General features: G+C 38.4%; 1 pseudogene; it reads right to left on the bottom strand.

Annotated features, from left to right (window-relative positions):
- Nucleotides 1-7,591: 7,591 nt before the first annotated feature.
- On the bottom strand, nucleotides 7,592-8,276 carry LOC109678107 (vesicle transport protein SFT2A pseudogene; annotated as a pseudogene).
- Nucleotides 8,277-10,412: the final 2,136 nt, after the last annotated feature.

A 10,412-nucleotide genomic window follows, 5' to 3' on the forward strand; every position in this document is an offset into this window, starting at 1 on the left:
AGTCAATGCCCTGTATAGCTATCCTTATCTCAACCAGCAAAACCCCTTGTTCCTTCCTATTATTGCTTATACTCTCTCTACAACAAAATTAGAGATAAGGGCAAAATAGTTTCTGCTGGGTATTGAGGGGGGGAGCGGGAGGGGGTGGAGTGGGTGGTAAGGGAGGGGGTGGGGGCAGGGGGGAGAAATGAACCAAGCCTTGTATGCACATATGAATAATAAAAGAAAAATGGAAAAAAACAAAAAAAAAGGAAGCATTTTCCATTTGCAGCCCTATTTTGATTTTTGAATTTTATAAAAAAAAAAAAAAAAAAAAGAAGATCCTATTAACTGGACTGCAGGCTGGGTATCAATTACAGAAGACAACTCCTCTGTCTTACAAACCAGAAGACAAAAGATGGTACACATTTGTGTCTGGTGTGAGGTATCGTCCAAAAACACCCAGGACAAAAACACAGAGGGGTGTTTGGGATCACTTAGCCCTGGCTCCAGGGACAGACCATTGGGAAGACAAGGTCAATCTTTGCATCAAAAGGGAACGTTCCTGACAATAATCCGGGGTTTTTGTTATTTTGTTTTACATTGTTGGGGGCGCAACCCAGGGCCTCTCATGCCAGACACTCTACCGCTGAGTGCACCCAGCCCCGGTAATTCAGTTTTGTAGCCATGTTACCTTACTCCACCTTGAACTCTGGTAAAGTATGAGGCCTTTCCCTGTCTTCATTCTCTGAACAGGTCTCCACAAGCCAAGACAGCATTGGTCTTTATTTCTAAAAATAAAACCAACTTGGATCTCCAGGCTGATCCTCTCCATAGGATACCAGGGTCCTGCTGGGGACCAGGGTACAATACTGGGCTGATGAGCCAAGCACTCCAGGAGTGACCCTTCCAGAAAAAAAAAAAATAAAAATTGTTTTATACTGGCAACTATAGATTGTTACTTTAGAAAGAGAAGAAAAGAGAACAAGTAGGTGTTATATCTGAAAATGTGTGAGCTGCTGTGCCAGGTGCTCAACATTTATTGTATCATTCATTGCTCCCAACAGTTCTGTGAAGTATACATTAGTATGCCCATTTTATAGGGGAGGAAAAGATGACTGAGAAATTACATAACAAGATCAAGGTTAGTCAACCAATAAGTACAATTTTAATCTTAGGTCTTTCAGACATCAAAGTCTATGCTATTTTTATTGTATATGTGAGCTTAGGTGGTCCAAATGGTCCAACCTCAGATCAGATTCCAGTACATAAAATATTTTAGCATAGCTTTGAAAGAACATTAGTTCTTCCCAGTTCTTCTTGGTTCACAAATTCTATTAAATGCCATTACTCCTTTTAGACCCACCAACTCTTATTTTTAAAATACTAATCTAAGCCTCACAGCAAATACAGTGTTCTCATCAAATAGGTTTATATGACTATCTATAAATATCACCAAAAGAAAGCTATTAACACTTCTTTGTAAGTTTGATTTTCAATTAGGCCTCCAGTGTTTCTATATTAATGACTGGGCTTACTTCAAAGATTCTTGTTAAATAGTCGAGACATATTTAGTTTCTTTCATCCAACATTTATAATTGCCTCTCAGTCTTGTCAATTTTTATTATGAAGAAATTGTTGGTTTTGAAACATTACATCATAAGGGTCACATGTATTTATATTGCTCAGAAGACAGATGCTACTCAGGTAAATGAACCTTAATAATATCTTTTATTTTAACATAAGTAATGCCACTTGTAAATGTCAGTACCTTCAGAGACATTTGTTAAATTGAATGGTAAATTTGTAAGCTAATTTTTGGTGCATGTTCTGTAAATCTTTAGTTTATTTGCTTATTCATTAGTTCATTCATTTAGTTCATTTCTTTCATTTTCCAAAGAAAACAAATCAGTACAGAATACTGACCAGGCGTATAGTATAAGCTTCAATTAAGTGAGCAAATGATTAGGACTTTCCTAATTAAGTGTGTCAGCCATTTACATAGTTGGCTTACCTGATGGGAATAGAATGCTGTTAGCAGAATCTGTGCTTTGGAGAAGCCACCCTTGCTTGTTGAATCTAGGTTCCATTTTTTACAGATGGGAATGGCAAAAGAACTTATTGGGACATCAAGTGGGGCTTGTGTTTGATCTGATTTACTCAGAAATCAACAGGTTTTTCTTGTAGAAGCTAGTGTATGATATGTTTAAGGCAGTGAGTTCCCAGATTTTATATACAAGTGAATATATATATATATATATTCCCCCAGGATGCTTGTTGAACATATAGACTCACTGACCCCATTTACAGAATTCAGTTGTGGTAATACTAGGCTGGGACTCGGAAAGCAGTCCCTCTGCCTCATGGTCCTGAAGCAAGCAACGGACTAACCTTAAAAAACACTGCTGTATGTAATTAGTCTCCAAAGCCTAAGAAGTCTAGAAGTTGGATTCCTGAAGACAGATACTGGTTTTTCCACTTTCACTATGACTTTGGCCAAGTTACACAACCACTCTTTGCCTTGGTTTCCCAAATACAAAGGGGTGAATCTAATTCATGGGGTGGGTATTAAATATATCAATCCATTTTAAGCACTTAGAAGAATGCCTGGCACATAGTTGATGCTCAACATATGCTCTTATTGTTAAAAACCAAAGGGAGGATTCATTGTTCTGGGACTTCTTAGAAGCATCTCATCCCAGAATGGACCAGAGATCAGGCTACATAGGAAGTTCATACCTTCTCTGGAACATGAATCTACTACCAGTTGGGTGTTTTTGAAACTTATTTACCCTTCATTTGAGACTATTATGGAGAGATGTAGAAAGCGGTGGGATTTCCCTGTAAAATGTCCTCCACTGAGGACTAGGAGACAAGGAGACATTTCCCAGTTGCATCATTTGGGGAAAACTAGGCAATATTAAACTAATATGTAAGAGCAAGATGTTACAAGGTGAATCTTGGAAAGAGTTGTCAGTTTAACACACTCTGAAGAAGCACATTTCATCTCTTCACCCTTCAGAATATTCTTGTGTTTATTTTATGCAAAGTGTCTAGGCTTTTCATAGTACTTATTGGAGGTATGGGGAAAACTGTGTCTATTCCACATTCCTGGAAATAGAAGTCTTCTAAAAACTATCTTTAAAACAGAAAATTTTTATATGTTTAGTGCATTGAGTGATCAACATGCTTCTCAAACCATATGTCAGGGAGTAAAAAGTCCTGTTTCCTGATAAGGCCAATTCAACTGTTCACAGAGCTATCCATAACAATCTATGTCATTAACAAAAATGCTAAACACTTATATTGCCTCTGCTTAATTTAAATAGTCAACATATGGCTATAGCGAGCCTTGAACACATTGATGGTAACTAATTTTAGCATTATTATTCGTGTACTTTTTTCTTTCTTGTAACAGAGAGCTTCAGCTTTTCAAGTGTCACAAGTGTGAAGAACTAGAGCAGAGCTAAGTCCCACATATGATGCTGTGCACCTTCCCACTCTCCACCACACTCTACCTCTGACATGGAGGGTGGCCTCCTTAGCTCCCCATAGCAGGACATGAGAACTTAAAAAGAATTCATGGTTGCTGGCCTTCCTGTAAATCTGCATGGCAGTAGAATTATGGAATCCATAGGTCCAGAATTTGAAATGTTCTGGGCAGAAACTTTTTCTTCTATCTTTTTACCATTCTCTAACTTGTAAAAAAATGAAAATTAGGGGGCATGCTTATATATTTCTGAAAGCCTGTCTGAAGCCGGGATAGAGCTAAGAACTTGTAGGGCACTTGTTAATTTTTTTAATGTTTAATTTGAAATGTGATAGTGTATTCAATTATCTCCTTCTCCATATTAACAAGTAAACTTTTTGTTATAGAGGTTATATCCCAAGTTGTATCTATATAATGCAGAAAGTTGATCTAATAATAGAGTCTTTTATGATTGTAAACTCCTCAAGTCTTGTAATTCGATTTAATCCAATAAGATTTATCTAGGATCTATAATGTGCTATGACTGAAGGGGATAAAAGAAGGAATAGGGAGTGTCCTTGCCTTTCAGAGGTTCACAGCCTGGCAGGCAAGAGGATAGGCAACTACTAAAATAATTCTGATACAAAGAAAGTTTTGGTAAATGCCATAATGGAAACAAAAATTGTAATCCAAGAACAATATATGTTTTACTACAAAAACAAATATTTCTAAATATTTCTCACTAACTCAAGATGGTATAATCTCAAAATTATAAAGTGATAAAGATATTTGGAAATCATCTCATTCAAATCCCTCATGTGACCAAGATGTGGAACTCAAGACCCAGAGAAGCAGAGTGACTTGTTCAAGGTCACACATATCCTGAGTCAATTTGACATCAACTTCCACAGTCACATTCTTCCCATGGCACCAACTTTTTTTGCAGTTAGTTTTCTTGCATGGTGAGACATAAAAGAAATGATGAGGTGATGAGAAAAGAGATGATGATTGAACCTCAAAGCTATGCTCTACTCATAATTTTTCTTCATCTAGGAAAAACATTTTATCTAGAAGAGAGTGCAACTAAGGTAAATCTTGCTATGACTACTGCCCAAATATATCTACCTTATTCATAGCAGACAGTCATTGAGAGAGAAACTCTGGGGTTGAGTGTGTGTGTGTGTGTGTGTGTGTGTGTGTGTGTGTGTGTGTGTGTGAATGAAAGAGAAAGAATTTGTCTTTATTGTCTGTTTCTTAGGCTTTGATTCTTTTCAGACTTGGTTCTCCTTATATTCTTATGTAAGTCAAATGAATCACTGATCTGAGTCAGTTAAAGCACATTTGCTGATCACATATGAGATGCCAGGCACTGACTTAGATGCTTGGAATACAGGGGTGAACAAAACAGGTTGAGTCCTTTCTCCAAAGGGGCTTAAATTCTAATGGGAGAAGACATACAATGAACATGTAAATAATTAACATAATTTCAGTTATTGTATGGGCTATGGAGAAGATAAGACCAGACACCGTGGTAGAGGAGTGGGGTGAGGCTGGAGTTGGAGAGGCTTTGGCTGGAGTCCTTGGGGATTGATGATTGAGACTTGAATCATGAGGTGCTGCAGTAACATGAAGATATAAGCGAGAACTATCTCAGTAGAACTATAGTTGGTTGGGAATGTGGTTTATGGAATCAAAGAACAGCAAGAGGGCAGTTCACTGGGAGTGGGAAGAGAAGACGAGAGGAGAGGAGAAAGAAATATTGCAGAGAGAACAGAACATATAGAACCATGAATGAGATGCTGAGGAATTTGTCCTGTGTGACTGTCACGTAACATGGGTGGAGGGCTTTTAAATAAGGGAATGATGCAATTTGATTCTTGTTTTGGAAAGACCACTCTGGCTTCTGTATTTTGAAAAGACTTCAGGGGTTAAAAGTCAGAAGGAGATTAGGGGGTGCATTAGTGCATCAGGTGGGAAATAATGGTGGAATATGGACTTGGAAGTAGAAATGAAGATGTTGAAAAGTGGCCAGGTGGGGAGAAATACTCTGATGGAGGAGGTGGAAGGACTTATTGCTGGGTTGGACATAAAGCATAGAGGGAAAGAGTACTAATCCTGGGGTTATAGCTTGAGGAACTACGGGGTGATGTGGTTTATCAACATTGGGAAAGATTTTTGGGGAAAGAAGAACATTGAATTTAGGCAAGGAAAAGTTAAAATCCAGTTTTGTTTTGGCCATGTTAAATTTGAGATGTGTATTGGACATTTCAGTGAAGCTGGTGAGCTAGCACTTCATTGTCATATTGGAGGTACTGAAGGCGAAGAAGGATGGAGTCACTTAGTAGAGTGCTTAGGAAAGAGAAGAGGGCTGTGAAACAATCACTTTGCTATTTAGGAGTTAATAATAAGAGAGGAGGACCTAGTAAGGGAGACTGAGAAAAAGTAGCCACTGAGGTGGTAGGGAACCCAGATGAGTGTGGGGGTCACAGAATTCTAGAGAAGCAAGACTTTCTGACAAGATGGAGTGGTCACCATAACCAGCAATCTCACTGTTAAGATGTAGGTCATTTATGACCTTGATGAGAGACTTTTCAGTGGCTCAATGAGGACAAAGCTTTATTATGTGAGTGGGCTGAGTAGAGAATAGGAGGCAAAGAAAACAAGTGGACAACTCATTCCTGGAGTTTTTCTGTGAAAAAGAGCAGAGAATCAAAGTGGCTACTACGGAGGGATTTGGGGTCAAGATAGTTTTTTTGTAAAAGATGTTCAGGTCTAGATCTATTGAGAAATAGTCCAGAAATCAGACCAACAGCAAAATTCTAGTTTTATTACTGATAAAACTATTGGAGAATACAGCTCTACACCTTCCCACATCATGGGACAGCAGAGGAATGAGTTAATATGCAGAAAGGCTAGTAGCATGTCCTGGGGATTGCTTCCTCTGAAGCTATGGAGAAGAGGTTTCCTCTGGGACTCTCAGACATGTAAAATGGGGGCAGTTGTATGGTTTTCTGTGGCCTGGTTTAGTGGGTCTTTTGGAGTACAGATCTTGCTTTAACTTGGGTTGGGATTTTGCCAGGTGACTACTAAGATCCAGTATCAACCAATTACAATCTGTGGATTTATTTGGATCAAACTTATCAGCTACATAAATAGTGAAGTAAATGGGGAAATTAAAACATTGACTGAATATTCAATATTAAGAAATACTTCCCCACCCCCAGGAGTGGAGTTGCATCCTTGTAATTTCAGTATGTGTGAGGTAGATGCAGAAGAATGGTGAATTCAAGGACAGCCTGGGCTACATTGGCAAACTGGGAAAAGAAAAAAGAAAAAAAATCAGAGGGGTAGTGGCTTTGTTGTTATATTATCTTTAGATATACATAAGGCAATAGTTCTGGATGAAATGGTATGATTACTGGGTTTGGCTTTAAAATAACCCAACAACCATGGGATTAGGTCAACAAATTTGTACAGGAGTTAACAATTGTTGCCATTTTTTTTTTTTTTTGGTGTGGTACTGAGGCTTGAACTCAGGGCCTTCACCTTGAGCCACTCCACCAGCCCTATTATTTTTTGGTGAAGAGTTTTTTGAGATAGGGACTCTGGAACTATTTGCCCGGGCTGGCTTTGAATTGCGATATTCCTGATCTCTGCTCCTAGGTAGCGAGGATTACAGGCGTGAGCCACCAGCGCCTGGTGGCAATTTTTTGGAAGTACTGGTGTTTGAACTGAGGGCTTTGTGCTCATACTCTACCACTTCAACCATGCCCTTCAGATAGAGTCTTATGCTTTTGCCTGGGCTAGCCTTGCACCACAATCCTCCTACCCCTGCCTCTCAGGTAGCTGGAATTACAGGTGTGAAGCACTATGCCCAGCTCTGCTGTTGACATTTTTTGTTTCGTTTTTCCAAGGGTGGGTTTATTTCAAAATTGTAATGATAGATATTATTTTTATTACAAGTAGCAATTTTAATCTTAAAATATAAAGTTTTACATTTTTAAAGTTAAAAAAGATACCCTAAAAACGTAGATATTAAAAAACAGCAAAAAAGCTGAATGTATCTCACAACACAGGTTTATCCCTTAAATATTTACATTTCAGAAGCTGTTTTGAAAAGATTAAACAGCTAGGTAAAATTATTTACAATTGGCAATGATTAAAAATCTCCTCTATCTTTGGAAGCAGGTCAATGGCACATGGCGAATTTAAGGCTACAAGCATTATCAGCTGATAATCAAGTGTGGCTTTACCAGCATGTGACCCCATGTGAGATGTCACTGTAGCCACCTCTGGAGTGACAGTTCCATCAGGAGCAGCTGACTCCACAGCCAGACTACTGGTGCCCCAACGCTCCTTTCCTTTCCATGAGCACTTTGGGACTCTCAGCTCAGGAGAGAAGAGGTCCCTTGCATATGGGATGTACGACAGACTATATACCAGGCCACTGACAGGAACTGCAATATGGAGAGTCATAAGGCCAGTCCCTTCTTACGCCACCAAAGAGCGGCACACAGAGTAAACGGGAAGCACAAAAGCGTAAGAACTGTTGTGAGCAATCTTGTTTCAAGCATTTTGTTCAGCTCCTTCGGTTCCATTAAAAAGCACGTGTTGGCTAATGCAGCAAGATTTCCAAGAGTATAAAACACTGCAAAAGTCTTATGCTGTTGGGAAACCACAGCAATGCAGTTCCAAGGATGGAAAAGAAAATGGTAGCCAGGAAGCATATGACAAACCATTTCAATCTGGTGTTGAAACTAAGGGCGGAGGCACCCAGGACCTGCTCCTTGTCATCCTGGCTGCTCAGGACCCGGGGCAGCTTCTTCATGGCCCTGTCCCCAGCTGCTGCCTGGCCACTCACTCGCTTGGGGCCCGGGCGCCCACTGGAAACCCCCAACTGGAACCAGAACCGCAAAGCCAACTTTCTTTTTTTCTTTTTTCTTTCTATAAGCAGGTGTCCATATGGTCCTCTGCTGAGGCACGTGAGGAGAGTGAAGTCTAAGAAAGAGCTCCTGGGTTAAGTTCCTAGGAGGACACTGGCCACCTTTAAGAAAGGAATTTTATAGACTAGTGAAAAGTCAGTGGGATGGGAATGTGAGCAATATTTCTTCTTTAAGGAGTTGAGAAGTTAGGAAGCTGAGGAGCAGGTACTATTAGGGGAATTTAATGTTGAAGGGACATAGAACTGACCAACAATGGGAAAAATAACATGCTCCACCTTTTTCTTTATTTCAGAAATGAATGCAAAGTAAGTTCAAATTTAGAATTGTTTTGACATATTATTACAGAGGCAAATATGCAACTAGAAAAATGGATAGCTCTCTAATATATAGAAAAGAGGTATTTAAGTACCAAAAGTACTTCTGAGTTCCCTAGAATTTTACAATAATTGCTCACATTTGTTTTTGGATTTAATTTCAAAATAACTTTACATTTACAAAAAATTAAAAATAGTGCAAAGTGTATCTGAAAGTCTTTCACCCCAAATCTCAACAGTTTGTACTTTACCCAATAGCAGTTTAATTATGAAAATCAGGAAATTGACATTGATAAAGTTGTATTAATATATATTGAATTTCATCTACTGTCCCACCAATGTCTTTTCTGGTCCAAGGTCTAATCCAGGATTTAGCTATCATGTCTCCTTGGATCTTCAGTTTCTTGTTTGTTTTTATGTTACTTTACTTTTTTGTCTTTCATCGGCTTTGGCACATTTGGAGACTATTGACCAGTTGTGAAGAATGTCACTCAGTTTGTACTCTGATCTTTCCTCAAGATAATTCAATTTAGGGCATGCCTATATTTTGACCAGAATGCCACAAAAGCGATATTTAAAGTGTCATATTGAGAGGCACATGGTATCTTTTATTTTATTCCTGCTGATGTTAACCTCAATCACTTGTTACAGATATGTCTGCTAGGCTTTCTCCAAAAGTTACTCTTTCTCTCTTGTAATTTATATGCATATTATGAAGAGATACTTTCAGAGTTTGAAATTATCTAGTCTCTCATCAAATTTCACTCACAAATTTAAGCCTTTATCAATGATTCTTGTGTAAAAGAGTGATTTCTTTGGTGTTTTCCAAATTGATTTTCTATTTTCATCATTCCGTCATCTAACGTTTATTACTTGGAAGTAAGGAAGATTTATTTATTTATTTAATCATTATAGACTTTTGGATTCTTATTTTAGTCTATGGGTTATAATCCATTATTTTCATTTTTTGTTGTTATTACTTAAATTGTCTCAGATATGGGTATTGGGAGTCCCTCCAAATTGTACTGTGTCCTTTTGATGCATTTGAAGTAGTTTCTATTTGAAACAAGGACATGCTAAAAATACTGGCTGAGATCCTGAAAAGATACAAATCCCGAGACCTCCCCTCTGTTAAAGGTTTGGAAAGAAGCTAACTCCACGGAATAGTAGGTTGTCCCAGAGGCTCAGCAGAGTCCCCATTTTTTTACCAAGCCATCTTATCTACTATGAAGTCCCCATTGTCTCATAGGTGTCCAGATCGTTCCTGGCCCCTTTCAATGGCTCTATGACTATGTAAAGTGGCCCTGGCACCAGACCCTTACCCGTGCTCCTTCTGTGACATGTCTGGCTATTCAGGATCAAGGTTGCCTCACTTCAGGTGAGTAAGACCATGGGGCTCTTCCTCTTTGCTGCTTCTATGCTTGTATACTTTTCCTAAAATCCTTACTCTGTGCTTACATCATGTAGCATCCATGCTGTTTTCACAACAGATCTCTAAAGGCAATCCTGTTATTTAGATGATATTCATGTAACAAGTTAAAGAATATTAAAATTTGCACTATAGTGAAATTAATTATTGTAAATACCATATTAGATTAATACACACTTGAGCTATACCAATTTTAACAATATTATATGTTAAACATATAATCTGTAAACATTCTTTACTGATTATAGTAGTTCTACATTTTAATGGCATAAAATGAA

Source organism: Castor canadensis, chromosome 2 (genome assembly GCF_047511655.1).
Source record: "Castor canadensis chromosome 2, mCasCan1.hap1v2, whole genome shotgun sequence".
In the NCBI taxonomy this organism is placed as follows: Eukaryota; Metazoa; Chordata; class Mammalia; order Rodentia; family Castoridae; genus Castor; species Castor canadensis.